The sequence below is a fragment of the Dromiciops gliroides genome, chromosome 2 (genome assembly GCF_019393635.1).
Source record: "Dromiciops gliroides isolate mDroGli1 chromosome 2, mDroGli1.pri, whole genome shotgun sequence".
Taxonomy (NCBI): Eukaryota; Metazoa; Chordata; class Mammalia; order Microbiotheria; family Microbiotheriidae; genus Dromiciops; species Dromiciops gliroides.
The window spans coordinates 68,300,809-68,315,601 of record NC_057862.1 but is presented as its reverse complement, the minus strand read 5'-3'; positions in this window follow the sequence as shown (position 1 = coordinate 68,315,601).

The following is a 14,793-nucleotide window of genomic DNA, read 5'->3' as shown; positions in this document are numbered from 1 at the left end:
TGAAATCATCTATTTTATCATTCAGTACAACAGTATCCTAAATTTATGGGCATTCTTTTATTTTCTAGTTTTTTTTCTTTCACTACAATAGCGCTATAAATATATATTTTTTGTACTTATAGGGCCTTTCTATAACTCTTTGATCTCATTTAGGTATAGGCCTAGTAATAGTATAGCTGGGTAAAAGGGTATGTGCTTTGCTAGGTAGTACGGTGGATAGAACTGTGGACCTGAAGTCAGGAAGACCTGAGTTCAAATTTAGCCTCTGGATACTTACTAGTTGTGTGACCCTGGACAAGTCACTTAGCCTCTGTTTGCCTTGGTTTCCTCATCTGTAAAATGGGGATAATAACAGACCCTACCTCCCAGAGTTGTTGTAAGAATAAAATGAAATAATAATTGTAAAATGCTTAGCAGAGATCTTGGCACATAGTAATTACTATATAAATGTTAGTTATCATCATCATCACTGAATAGAGTAGAAAGGGGACAAAGAACACTGTAACTTGTTTATTGAGAAACTGAATTTAAATTTAATCTTGAGAAGAAATATGAGATTTTAATTAGTGTCTGGAGTGACATGAATGGTGAAACTTTCTGGCAGTGAAGAGGGGTCATCTACTGTTATACAGAGGGTTTTAGGTGACTAGCTATGAACTTTCTCATGTCCAAAATATTATAAATTGTTACTATTGTTTTGCTTTTGATTTCATTTGTTAATTGTATGTAAGTAACTACCTTTTGGAAAGGAGGTTTCTGTAAATACTATCTGGTGACCCAGGGCTGAGGTGCCAGTGAATTAATTAGCCAGTGAGAAAGTAGTTGTCATTTTATTAATTATAAAGGAAATATCCAAATGTATCCCTGGATCCTTCTAGAACTCAAGTTAATAAAATTAAATTTTAGAGCAAGTCAAGTATCAGGCTGAGGGTTCATCCAATGCAATATTTGACTATCCAAGTATTTTGCATATACTTATTTACATACATATTGCTCTCCCATAGAATCCTAGTATCTTGAGGGTAAGAACTGTATAGTTTTTGTCTTTGTAGTCTCAGCAGCTAATAATGCTTGTCAGATAATAGACCCATAATAATGCTTATTGAATTAATGAATACATTATAGCCATGGACAGAGTCAGGAGAGGAAATGTTGAGTTCATTTGAACAGTTTGTGGGCCAATTTGACTGAAAGGTAGAACGTGTGAAGGGGGTTAATGTGAAATGTCTGGAGAGGTCAGCTGGAGCTAGACTGCAAGGTTTTCAATGCCAAGCTGAGGAGCTTGTATCTTAGGCACAAACTTCTTTTTGTGCTTTCTGTCCACCTAGGTATGGTGGACAGAATTTTTTGAATGATTTCCAGGGCAGATGTATCATGGTTTTGTATGAGAGTAAAATGACAAGATTTTCTTTTTTGTTTCTATTTACTATCCTGATGAGATCCAGAATTGTTTTGGTTTCTTTGCCCTAAAGCATCCCTTTAAATCAATGCCTTCTTAGTGCTTTGTAGATCTATTTTCTGGGTTGAAATTGATAAACTTAGAGCTTATCATCTCATGAAAATGCAGTTTGGAATCTTTTTCTTTAAGTACTTGCCCTTATAGGTCTATGTTGAATTTCACTTGTCACACTCTAGAATTTTTTGGCAAAAAGCGGAACCCAAGCCATATTCATTGTTTCTTCTTTTTTTCATCTATTAACTTTGGCCAGGTAAATAGCAATTGTTTTTGTTTTGGCCAGAATGATTCTTTTGTGAAGACAAACTAGGTAATCTTTTGCCTCAATTCTTATGCAGCCTTTAATTACCTACTGAATGGGTGTGTTACCTCAGACAAACAGACCTGGGAGAGACCTTAGCTTAAAAAGGCCAAGTTCTCCCACTGCAGGGACCATCACCAGTCATCCTGACCTGTCTTACCGCTGGACTTTGGTGACCCCGGAAGAGAGAACGACACTGATGACTCTATACAACTCACTTAAATCAAATTCACTTGCAGGTCAAGACATCAGCCTCCTGACATCATTGGTCTTTTTCGATAATGAAGGATGAATAACAACAATGGCTGTGTTTTCTTTTTAGTAATTATATGATTAAAGGGAAGAAAACATCCTGTTGTGTTATTTTTTTTTTTTTTAGTGAGGCAATTGGGGTTAAGTGACTTGCCCAGGGTAGTAAGTGTTAAGTGTCTGAGGCCGGATTTGAACTCAGGTACTCCTGACTCCAGGGCCGGTGCTCTATCCACTGTGCCACCTAGCTGCCCCCTGTTGTGTTATTTTGAAACATCATAGGCTTAGTTTTCAAAAATAACATTTGAAAAACAGATCCTTCTTTGTTGAAATTGCACTCCCTCTAAAGATGCAGAGCACAAACTGGTTGTCCTTCCCTGTAACTCTTGTCCATGTCCTCCACTAAATTCCATGCAGGGGCTCCACTCAATGTGCCAGTGTTTTTCTAGATTTCTTGGAAAATAGTACATGACAAAAGTAAAAGAGGCAGTTCATCATAGTAAAGAGAGAACTAACCTCAGAGTCAGAAAGATCTGGGTTCAAGAACTACCTCTGACACATACTGTATGTGACCCTGTTTAAGTCTTTTCATGCCCTACCTAGGTAACTGTCTAATACTCTAAGTTATGAAACAGTTACCCCATTGGCAGAATGATTTTCCTTACTAGGATTTCTCTACATCAGTGAAATTGTAGGTCTGGAGGACCTATGAGCCTGACCTGTGATCCATGAAGCTTTTCTTGATTTTCTTCCTGACCCTGACTCCTTCTATCCCTACTCAGTCATGACTTTCATAAGACTTTGCATATCTTTTATATACTTACTACCACTGTAGACCAGGGGTCCAAACACAAGGAGAGGGGTTTGGGTTTAGAAAGACCCAGATTCATCCTGGGGTGGGAGGCTGGCCTACAAAAAGGGTGTTAAGGCTTCTCTGCTTCTGCCTCCTCTAAAATAAAGTTTAGGTATGGCTCATGTTTAGTTTCTCCCTAATGAGGGTAACAGTTTTTTTCTAGAAAAGGTGGTCAGTTTACAGTGTGATCTCAGATAAAGGCTATCAGTTTGTTTCCTCCACCACAGAAATTGCACACGATGCAGAAAAACTCAGTGACAGACATGAAGAAATACAGAAAACAACTCTCAAGTAGCCTATTACACTCATTATACTAGTCTAGGAAGTAAAAGCTCTTTATAGGACAGCTGGACAGATAGATTTGTATGGTCTAAGTGACTCATGTAGAAAGTGGTGACTGAGATGTTTCTGGATAAGATGAAGGATATTCTATGAGGTAGAGGGGAGTGGGATTCCATTCCAGATATGGGGGAAAGTTCAAAGGCAGGGAGACATGAGATGGAATGTCATGTGTGAGGAACAGGGAGAATGCCAGTTTGGCTAGATCATAGTGTGGGAGGGATGTGATGTCCAATGAGGCAACAAAGATGTTGGGGCAAGGTTATAAAAGGCTTAAAAAGCTAAACAAATGAGTTCAGAATTGATCCAAGAGGCAATAGGAAGCCACTGAGGTTAAAATTAGGTCAGGGGGAGTTGTATTGTCAGATCTACATTAATAGAAAATCACTTTGGTAGTTATGTGGGAAATTGACTGGAGTGATGAGAGACTTGAAGCAGGAGAACAAGTATTTTTTTCCCCAATTACATGTAAAAACAATTTTTAAACTTTTGTTTTTTATAATTTTGACTTCCAAATTCTCTCCCACCCTCCCTCACCCTTACATCATGGAAACAGCGAGCAATTTGATAAGTTATACATGTGCAGTCATGCAAAATATATTTCCATATTAGTCATGTTATGAAAGAAAACACAAACAAAAATAAACAAGAATAAAGATTGTTTTTAAAAACCCAGTGTGCTTCGATCTGCATTCAGATTCCATTAATTCTTTCTCTGGTGGTAGATACCATTTTTTTTCATTGGTCCTTCAGAATTGTCTTGGAACTTTGTATTGCTGGGAATAGCTAAGTCATTACAGTTGATCAGTGTACAATATTGTTACTGTATACAATGTCCTCTTGGTTCTCCTCATTTTACTTGGCATCAGTTCATGTAAATCTTTCCAAATTTTCCTGAAAGTATTCTCATCATTTCTTATAGTACAGTAGTATTCCATCATAATCATATACTTTATTTCTTTAGCTATTCCCCAATGGATGGGCATCCCCTCAATTTCCAATTCTTTGCCACCACAAAAAGAGTTGCTATAAATATTTTTGTATATATAGATAATTTTCCTTTCCTTTCTTTTTTTTTAAACCATTAGGTTTATAGGGTTATAGACCTAGTGGTGGTATTGCTGGGTCAAAGAGCATGCACAGTTTTTTTTAGCCTTTTGGGCATAGTTCCAAATTGTTCTTTAGAATGGTTGGACCAGTTCACAACTCCACCAACAGTTTATTGGTGTACCTCTTTTCCCTCAACCCCTCCAGTATCTGTCATTTCTGAAAGGTGTGAAGTGGTACTTCAGAGTTGTTTTAATTTGTGTTTCTCTAACCCATAGTGATTTAGAGGATTTTTTCATATGCCTTTAGATAGCTTTGATTTCTTCTGTACCTATTCATATCCTTTTATCATTTATCAATTGGAAAATGACATAATAAATTTGAATCAGTTCTCTATATATTTGAGAGATTTATCAGAGAAACTTACTATAAAAATTTCTCCTCCCCAGTTTTCTGCTGTCCTCAATTAGATCATTCTTACAATAATTTAGGTGAAAGATGTTGAGGCCTGAATGGGTAGTAGCTATGTCTGTTAAAATGAGGGAGATCATTTGTGAGAGATGTTGTGAGGATAGAAATGACAAGATTTGGACATGGTTGGGGGGGGGACATGAGGGAGCACTGAGGGCTTGAGAATAATGCCAAGGTTATGTAACGATTGGAATGACGCCACATGCTGGAGATTTACCGTAGAAAATCTCCGCCATGAGGTGAAGGTCTTTGAGGGCAAGACCATGCGTCTTTTCTTTGGCGTCAGGAAGTGATGTTTGCTGGTGAGAGGAAGAAGGGGGAGCCTGGCACTCTGATTGAGGCTCTTTCCTGAGGACTCTGGTGGAGAAAGGAGCTAGAAATGCACTCTCCCTTTAATAGATAGATGAATCTAAGCCTTTTCCTCTCTCTTTACCAAATCCTTATTCTCCTTAATAAATGCTTAAAAGTCTAACTCTTGCTAAAGCTTATAATTTATTGGCGACCACTCATTAGATATTTTAAACAGACTAACTAGAATTTTAGCCTTTAAGAGTTAGGAACTTGGGAGACTGGAAGAATCAGTGGTGGCATGTTTGACAGAAATAGGAAAGTTTGGAAAGGGGTGCATTTGGGCAGAAAGATAATGAATTCAGTTTTGTACATGTTGGATTTGAGATGTCTCTGGGACATCCAAATGGAAACATCCAATAGGCAACTGGTGATGTGGGATGAAGCTCAGGGGAGAGACTCCGGCTGGGTATGCATCTGAGAATCATCAGCAAAGATAAGATATTTAAATTCAAAGGGCTTATTTGTAGAGAGAGAAGAGTAGCCTTGGAGAATATCCACAGTGGGGGCAGGGACTGTCTCTAGTCTAAACTTCATAGCTCCCATTAGTACTGAGCCTAGCGTTATGCACATAGTCAAATAGTAGGCCTTTAATGAATATCTAGCGTAGGGTGATCCATCTACTTACAGGCCCAGATTTCATTCTAGGGCCTCAATAGCAGCATGCTGTGCTTTCTGGAAGCCCTTCTCTCCAACTTTTTATTTTCTTTTTCCTGAAAGGATGTTGACCCCCCCCCCCTCCCATCCTCAACCTTGAGGGAAGAAACCCAGAGTATGATTCACTTTAACCCCTCAACTCGCTTCCTACTTCCCAGCAGTTGTTAGGCTTGCTGTCTCCCCTATTTCCACCTTCCCTCCCCTTGCCAGGCTAACATTGTTGCTTATACTGCTTTGATAAACAGAGAGTCACCAACTATAATCATTCTAGTAAGATGGAGGACCGTAGGACCTGACTGGTAGCTCCGCTCCCATACCGTCCAGACCCCTTAGATATTGCCATGTGATCCACCAGCACATCCTTAGGACCACTGGGCCCTGCCCTCCAATTTGCTGTGAAACCCACCAAGGTGTCTTGTGTTTCCCAATTAGAATGTGACCTCCTTCAAGTCACTGGGACTGTCCTACTTTTGTATTCATATCCCTAGGCTTTATCACAATAGTAAATACTTAATAAACGCTTCATCATTCATTAATTCAAACACTATTTTATTTTTAGTCAAAAGCAGAAGACTCCAAATACATGTATATGTATAAGGCATCTATACAAACATGCAATAGTTTCACATGATTTAAATCTAGTAGTATACAGTGTTTCGTGTTTTGCTAGTTTTATTTTCTTAAGACAATCCAAGTATTTCCATATCCAGTAAATCTTCAGCAGCTGAGAGCTAAACCCCATTATAGTAAGCTCCTTTGTTTACTGAATAAAGACTAGAGTATTCCTGGGTAATGCTGATTCATTGCTTTGTGCTGGAACATTTGAACCAGAGCAATTATATTAGCAACACTGTGGTTGCTGCCCAGAGGATCATTTATCTTTGTTTCCAGTAGGTGGTGATAGCAGTGTGCAGTTAACTTTCCTCATCTCAGCCTTTCATTGAAATAGGAAGATAGCTCATTAGCTTTTCTATCTTTCTCTGTTGCTGTTATGTGTTTGGTTCTTTTAAAAAGATAATTTGCAAGAGTCATGTTATAGATCACTCTCCTTAGAGTAAAGGCCATGTCTGCCATTATTCACAGAATTTGGGGCTGTTGCCATCTATTAGATAGATAGTTCAGAGTTTAAAAAGAAAAAGTCAGTGTTTTTACTTGCATTATCTTGGAGTGGTTCTGACAATTAGGACCACTAGAACAACTGTCCAATTTATCTTGTTAAAATGAGCTATATTGAGGGGCAGCTAGGTGACGCAGTGGATAGAGCACTGGCCCTGGAGTCAGGAGGAACTGAGTTCAAATCTGGCCTCAGACACTTGACACTTACTAGCTGTGTGACCCTAGGCAAGTCACTTAACCCCAATTCTTTATCTCTTTCATATACACACACAATGAGCTATATCTATGGCTACTGTTACTCAGATCTAAACTGTCCTAATATACCACACCATATCAAGCCATGCCATGCTTGTCCTCCCTGGACATCAGTTTCTTTATAGTAAAATGAGAGGGTTGGATTTGATGATCTTTAAGCTCTGGTTCTAAAACCTCAGTTCCTTAAACTTCCCTTTTCATACCTGTAAAACAGAGGCCTCCAGCATTTACCTTACAACATATGTGTAAAAACTTAAAATGGGACATTGTTTTCATTGTTATTTATTGTTATTATCATCATTTTGGATTCAGCTCATGATTTCCTTAATTCAGGGAGCTTCTGGTGTGGAAACGCCCTCTACTGGTAGAGGTCAGTAACTCATTTGTTACTTAATGACCTTGCCTGGGACCTGGGGAGGTTAAGAACTTTCCCATAATCACACGGTTAGTATCAAAGTTAGTGTCCGAGGTGGAACTGACATTTTGATTCTAAGACCCCTTCTCATAGGATCATACATAGATCATACATATATTTAGAGCTAGAAAAAGCCTCAGTCCATCTCCATCTAATCCCAGCCCCTGGTTTTATAAATGGGGAAACTGAGGTCAAGAGGGATTAAATGACTAGTCTAAGGTCACACAGTAGAAAACAACAGAGGTGAGATTTGAATTCACACCCTCTGAGAGCTCTTTGTACTGTATCAGTCTGTCACATCTTCAGTACAATAAATATTATTAATAATATGAATTATGCCAACATGCATGCTTATACAATAGTATGCAGCCAGGTTTTAATGGGTTTTCCTTATAGCATCTTTTCAAGTTAGCATAGGTGCCTGAGGCCTAAAAGAAACCAAGGCAGCAGACCTAATGAGAAAATTGATATGCTGAACTTCTTAACTTTGATTTTTATTGCTTTCATGGGGATCCTGAATGTATAAGATTATATGCTTATCTTGGTCTCTAGTGAGAGAGGAGTGGTAGCAGGAGGCAGGAATGGATTTACAGGAAAAAGATGGAATAGTATGAATGTGAACTGGACATGTTTGTTGTACCGAGTAAAATTATCGTAGACCTAATGGTTTTAAAATGACCTTTGTGTCTTGGTGATGGCTTTAACATACTCACTGGTGTGTTAATGAAGGATCCTGTGCATTGAAGACCCATTAGGAGATGCCCTGAGAATGGATTACTTGAACATCCTTCTTTCTAAAACTAAAAGAAGACAGCCAAGAATTCATCCTCACACAGATTTAAAAACTGCTAACTCAGCGTGCTCATGCTGGGAACTGGTTTGTTAAGCATTTTTGACATTCTTCCAGAAATGCACATATCACCCAGGATTGCAATCATTTTCGCAAAGGATGTTACATGAAACATACATTCTTTTTTATCGGAGTACTCTTACTTGCCAGTCGCCCTAATCATGACAATTAAAAGACAAAAACAGAACCCTCAGAAAACCCATTTAGCCCAATGCATGAATGAAAGCAGTAGCAACAACAAACTCATCATTTCATTAACAAATAGGGATATTATGAAGTTTGAAACTTAAACTCATAAGTTTGCATTCCTGGCACCCTCTTGAAAAGAATGACAACTTTATCAGCTGTTCACATGGCTGTGTTCATCAGCAGAAAAAAAAATAAATGAGTTTGTGCTTAATACAATTTCTCCTTGGAGTGAGCTTGTGTTGAAGTTTTTCAAATTAGATCTGAGGCTAAAATCTGAATGCTCTGTAGCTCTGCTTCCTCTTAGCATTCCAGGCACCTCTCCTGGCATATTGCACAGGACTTGAGGGCTTATCTATTGCTGCTATTTATGTAGGGAATATCTCTTTAATCAGAGACTTCTCCTTTCCAGCCTTAATAATAAATATTGTAACAGAGACTTTCGGAAACAGCACTATGGCCTAGAGCCCCATGAACATAGTTCAGTGAAGATTTTAACACCCCTAGAAAGTTCAAGATTTTTAAGACTGAGTCCAGCAATTAAAGAGAGGCAATGTAGCATTTAAATATAATTCTTTTTTGTTGACATCATTCATACTATATTTTTATTTTGGAGGAAAATGGTTCAAAACAGTTTTTTCTATTTGAAAATACATATATGAATTTAATTGCAACCCTTCCACATTTTAGTAGACGGTTTCATCAGTTGCTATGGCCCAAACCAATCATTGTTTAGTAGCCAAGCTTCTGGTAAAGATCCATTCAGAACTAAGTTAGCCTTGGCCCTTGGATCAGAGACACATGATTTTTTTTTGAAGATCTTTCCAGCTTGGTAGGACCTCTTAGAATTTGCGTCCTATTGGCATGGTTACCAAGAACTTTGTGCCAACAATAATAGCGACAGTTACTTATTAAAGCTTATTATGTGCCAGACGGGTATCTGAGCCTTTCTGGATATAATTAAGGCAAAACGAGGGATCCTGATTTCAAGGAGCTAACATTCTAGTGTGCGAGACAGTAAGCAAACAACTAGGTAAATGTAAGATATATTAAATGTAAATGAGAAGTGATATCAGAGGCAAGGCACTAGAAGTGGCTCTTCTGGCCATAAAGAGACATCAAAATAAAATTCACTGGAAGGATAAATATCAAAGCAAAATGATACCTTATAACCTTATAAGGTGGAATGAAGGTACCAGATGAGGGAACATGGTTCTGAAGTCCAGAAACACAGGAACAGGCAGGGGTATGCTGGCCAATGCTTAACAAGAATCTCTCTGAAAAATAAAATGTAAGCATGACTCATTTTGAAGTTTGATCTGCATTATTAACATTTTCTCCATCGTTTCCTTAAGTCCTGAAAATCAACAAAATAGTAAATCAAGCCCCCAAATGTGGCATTTGCACATTGAGAATTTTAAAATTGACTTTTGTGAGCTGCTTCAGATGACACTAGCACACCCCAGGGGACATGGCTAGGGAGGGAATAAAGTCTAGACACAAAGGCTGCTCCACAAAATAGAAGCTCCAAGAAAAACTCTTTGATGAGAGAAGGGGGTGGGCCTGGCAGAAGGATATGCCAGGGTAAGAAGGCCACAGGGGTGGTTGAATGTTCAAGGCCCCAGATGCTGAGGGAAGTTCCAGGATGAGACAGCAGCAGCAACATGGCTTTGAAGTCCAGAAAATCAAGAACGAGATCAGGAAGAAGAGACACTGTATCCGGGGAATGGGGAGCAGGCAGGAGGATGTGGGTTTGGGAAGTCAGGGATGGTGAATGGAGCAGAAGTGGTTTTGATTGATAAAACCTTTTCAGTAGCTGTTTGTTTCAGGTTCCAGAACTAGAAAGGGAGGGAAGCTTCATATGTGGCAGTAGGGCAGATGGCAGGGTTCAGTAGTCTGTTGGGAGACAGTCAGGGCAGATGGCAAGAAAATGGCCTGGGTGGAATTTTAATTTCTAATTTAATTAATTTTAATTACAAATTCTTTTTTCTTCTAAAGGGTTTGGAGTGAGTAAAGACCACTTTAAAATATCCCCTGATTTCACTCAGTTTGCTTTATAAAACTCACAAGAAAGTGATCTTTAAAAGATTAAGTCTTTAAAAGATTAAAAATAATGCATTTCTCTTTTAAAAATAAAATTAAGTAATAAAGGAAAATAAAAAGAAAAAGATTGACAGGTGACTATGGTAAACAGGTACTAACACAGCAACTGGGAACTAAAGTTTACTATAGTAAGCAGTTTGACTTCTTTTTACCCAAACTATTTAGCAAGTCACTTGACTTCTTTGTTGTTTAATCATGTAGTACTCTACATGATCCCACTTGGGGTTTTCTTTTCAAAGAACCTGCAGTGGCTTGCCATTTCCTTCTCTAGCTCATTTTACAAATGAGGAAACGGAGGCAAGCAGGGTTAAGTGACTTGCCCAGGGTTACACAGCTAGCATCTCAGGCCAGATTTGAATTCAGGAAGATGAATTTTCCTGACTCCAGGCCCAACTCTCTATCCATTGTGACACCTAATTGCTCCCATTTGAGTTCTACATGTTGACAATTTTAGAATCCTCCAGTTAGGAGAGACTTCATTAGGGTCATTTTGTCTGTCACAGGGTTCCAACCTTCATGGGTAGGTAACAAGTTCATCTCAGAGTCAGGAAGATCTGGATTCAAATATTGCTTCAGACACTTACTTGGCTGTGTGACTCTGAGAAAGTCATGTAACTTCTAAATGTCCCAGAAAACTCTTTAAGCCTATAAACTATGGAACAATCACCACTCCGTATTGGTTGAGGGAATTTCCTTAACTGAGTCCCTTACACTGATGAAATTCTTTTTTTTTTTTAAGTGAGGCAATTGGGGTTAAGTGACTTGCCTAGGGTCACACAGCTAGTAAGTGTTAAGTGTCTGAGGCTGGATTTGAACTCAGGTACTCCTGACTCCAGGGCCGGTGATCTATCCACTGAGCCACCTAGTTGCCCCACACACTGATGAAATTCTAGGCCAAGACCCAAAAAGATTTGACTTAGAATTCAGGTCTTCCACCACTAGATCAGCATCTATGTTCTGATCTCTAAGCCAGCAGTCACTGTGAGACTCCTCTCTCCCTCCAAAAATTATCTCGTGTTTACTTATTTGCATAAATACGGCATCCCCCTCACCCCCAGCAGAACATTAGCTCTTAAAGGACAAGGGCTATGCCATTTTGCTCTTTGAACTCTCGTGCTTAGCACAGGGCCCAGTGAAAGTTTGGGTGTGATTGTAAGCTTTGAGAAACTTTCATAGCTTAAAAATGCACTCACACTTCTGGAAGTACCTTGTATACTAGGTTCTTAATAAATGTTTGTTAATGAATGGATGGATTCTTGTTGCTGAGGTTCCATGTTGATATTTTTTCTTCTCTTCTTGCCTATGCATTCCAAAGTGCTTGGACAGAGCTTACCAACCTCTAGAAGGAAAAGTTCTTGCTGACCTACAGCTCTTTTCTTGTTACTCAGAATTGCCTGGTTGCTTCTAATCAATCACTCTCTGTGACCCTTATTAGTTAGCTCTTTTTTCTTTTTGTCTCCTATAGGGTAGGGCTCCCCTTCTCTTCTTTCTCAAATCTGTAATCCTCTATATTTGACAATGAGCTCTCCTTGGCTGCTCTCATCACCCTTGCTCTCAGGTTTACTTTCTTCTTTTGCCAGGACTGGCTCCAGGCAAAAGCAGACCAAAAAAATCATGTGGAATCTAGGTTAAAGTTTGTCATGAGGTTCCTCCTACTTTCCCCTTTCAGAAGTTCTTTCTTCCTTCTTGGCCCACTCTTCAGTCCTGTGTCCCACTTCTGCTAATTTACGCTAAAGTATTAAAAAGTAAATAATTATTCCAGGGCATATTCTCTTTTAATTATTTCCTATTTATACTGTATATGTCTTCCTTTGTGTGTATTTGCCTGTTGTCTCCCTCATTAGATTGTAAGCTACTTGAGGGCAGGGACTATTTTTTTTTTTGCTTCTTTTTGCATGCTCAGCACTCAGCATAAGACCTGGCAATAGTAGGTGTTTAAAAATGTTTATTGATTTATAGGGGTCCCTTCCAGAAACCCAACAACCTTCAAAACAGGAAGGAACTGGAGCTTTACTCAAAGGCAGAAATCAATCCCCAATCATCAAAAAGGCTGGCCAATAATTGTCCTTAAATTAGGAACAGCTTAATTCAGCTTTTTTCTTATAGCAGATGTTCATGAGGCATTTTAATTGTTTTTCCATGTTACATGCCATGTAGGTCAGTTACATATGGGGAACATTTTAAAAAAGTTTATTCTCCCAATAGAAATAATTTTTAAAAATGAGAATACTGTGCTTCAGCTAGTGATTATGATGACTAACTTTTCCTAACAATCAAATTCTCAACTCCCTCTGAGTGTATAAATGAAAAGGGGAGCTTGGGCTCCTTTTATGTTTGCCAGCTGTTGGTTCGCTCAGACATTCCCTCTTTCTTTTATGATTTGATTGGTATCAAATGGGACAGATAATAGCCGAGGCAGGCACTTTGTCAATGTGCACAAACTTAGCCTACCTTGGCCTTGAGGAGGATTGAGTCATTGTCATAGGTTTTGTCCCTCTGGCTGCCCGGTATACTCCTGCCATTATATTTCTCATTTGACCTCAAGATGACTTAATTATTGTAACAAGTTGTTACACTGGTAAAGGTGGTGCCTTATCATTTTGCCTCAGACGAGTATTTAATCAAATTTCATCTGTATGTTGACCTGCTGGAGCCTCTGCTGAAATGAGACCACACCCATGGATGGGAGCTACTTATTCTCTACCATACCATACCATTCCCGTGGTAGACCTGACATCTCGGGGAACAAAAATGACCATTCAGCAAGCGTTTATCGAGCACCTGTTTTGTTCCAGGCAAGGTAGCAGGTACTGCAGATGTAAAGGCAAAACATCCCTACCGCTATGGAGTTTGTACAATATGGGGTTTGGGGCAGGTGGAGTGGAGATAACACAAACAAAGGATAGAGAAAGGGACTGGACTTATTTCACTGGAGTAGGGACCTCCTAAATGAGAAAACACCTTCTACTGGTGAAAGGTGACACCTCTTTGTCTTCTAGATTTAGAGAACTATCTAGAGAATTTAGTGGTTGAGTGATTTGTATAGGGTCACACAGCTGGTACGTGGCAAAGATGGGACAGAAACCCAGGTTTTCTTGGGTTGGAGGCCTATTCTCTATGCACTGCGGGATAGGAGGGGCCATCCTGCTGTCAGCCTTGTCCTCAAGTGCTTATCAAGTCAGCTGCATCCACTGGGGCTGCTATATCTAGGAGAGGCAGGCAAGCAGGGATTGGGTGAAGCTTCGAGCCTCTGTAAAACTGCTGATCCTGGCATTGAGGCCACAGTGTCAACACCAGAAAACCTTTGAAATGGACAAAGCCAGAGTCCTCAGGACTGTATATGTAGACCTCAGGCTATGTAGTCATACTTTGTGTGTGTGTGTGTGTGTGTTTTTGTGGGGCAATGAGGGTTAAGTGACTTGCCCAGTGTCACACAGCTAGGAAATGTCAAGTGTCTGAGGCCAGATTTTGAACTCAGGTCCTTCTGAATCCAGGGCCAGCGCTTTATCCACTGCACCACTTAGCTGCCCCCTATGTAGTCATACTTTAGCCATAAAGCTATAATTAAATTAACAGTAAAATTGAATGTCTTGGCTTTTACCGGCCAGTACAATATTCAGGCTACACCATGGCATAAAGTGTGGTTGGGATCCTCGACCTATGGATTGGAATCCAGCAGTAGGTTTCTAAACCTTATTTGGTAAACCTCTTAACCCCTTATTGCTTCCATGACCCTCTCTCCTTTATTTTAGGGAATCTCTCCAATGAGTTGAATATGCCCTCAGTGATTTTCCCTAGTCAGGTACTTTATCATTAGCGTAGCATTTTCTCACTTCCTGTTCAGGAACTTCACAATGCAAACATAAGTATCCTTCCCAGTTTGGAGACTTCACTGACTGGGTCACCTTCTTCCTCAATGGGCCATTGATTTATAACTGGAAAAGACCTTAGAAACCCCATCACTGTACAGATAAGGAAACTGAGGCCTAAAGAAGTAAAGTGACTTGCCCAAGGTCATCCAGCTTTAGTCTTCTGTCCCCCAAACCAGTGTTCTATCCATAATACAATGGGGTCTCACTAGCTGGTATAGGGCAGGGCTTCTTCAACTTTTTCCACTCGAGATCCCTTTTCGCCTGTGAAATTTTTA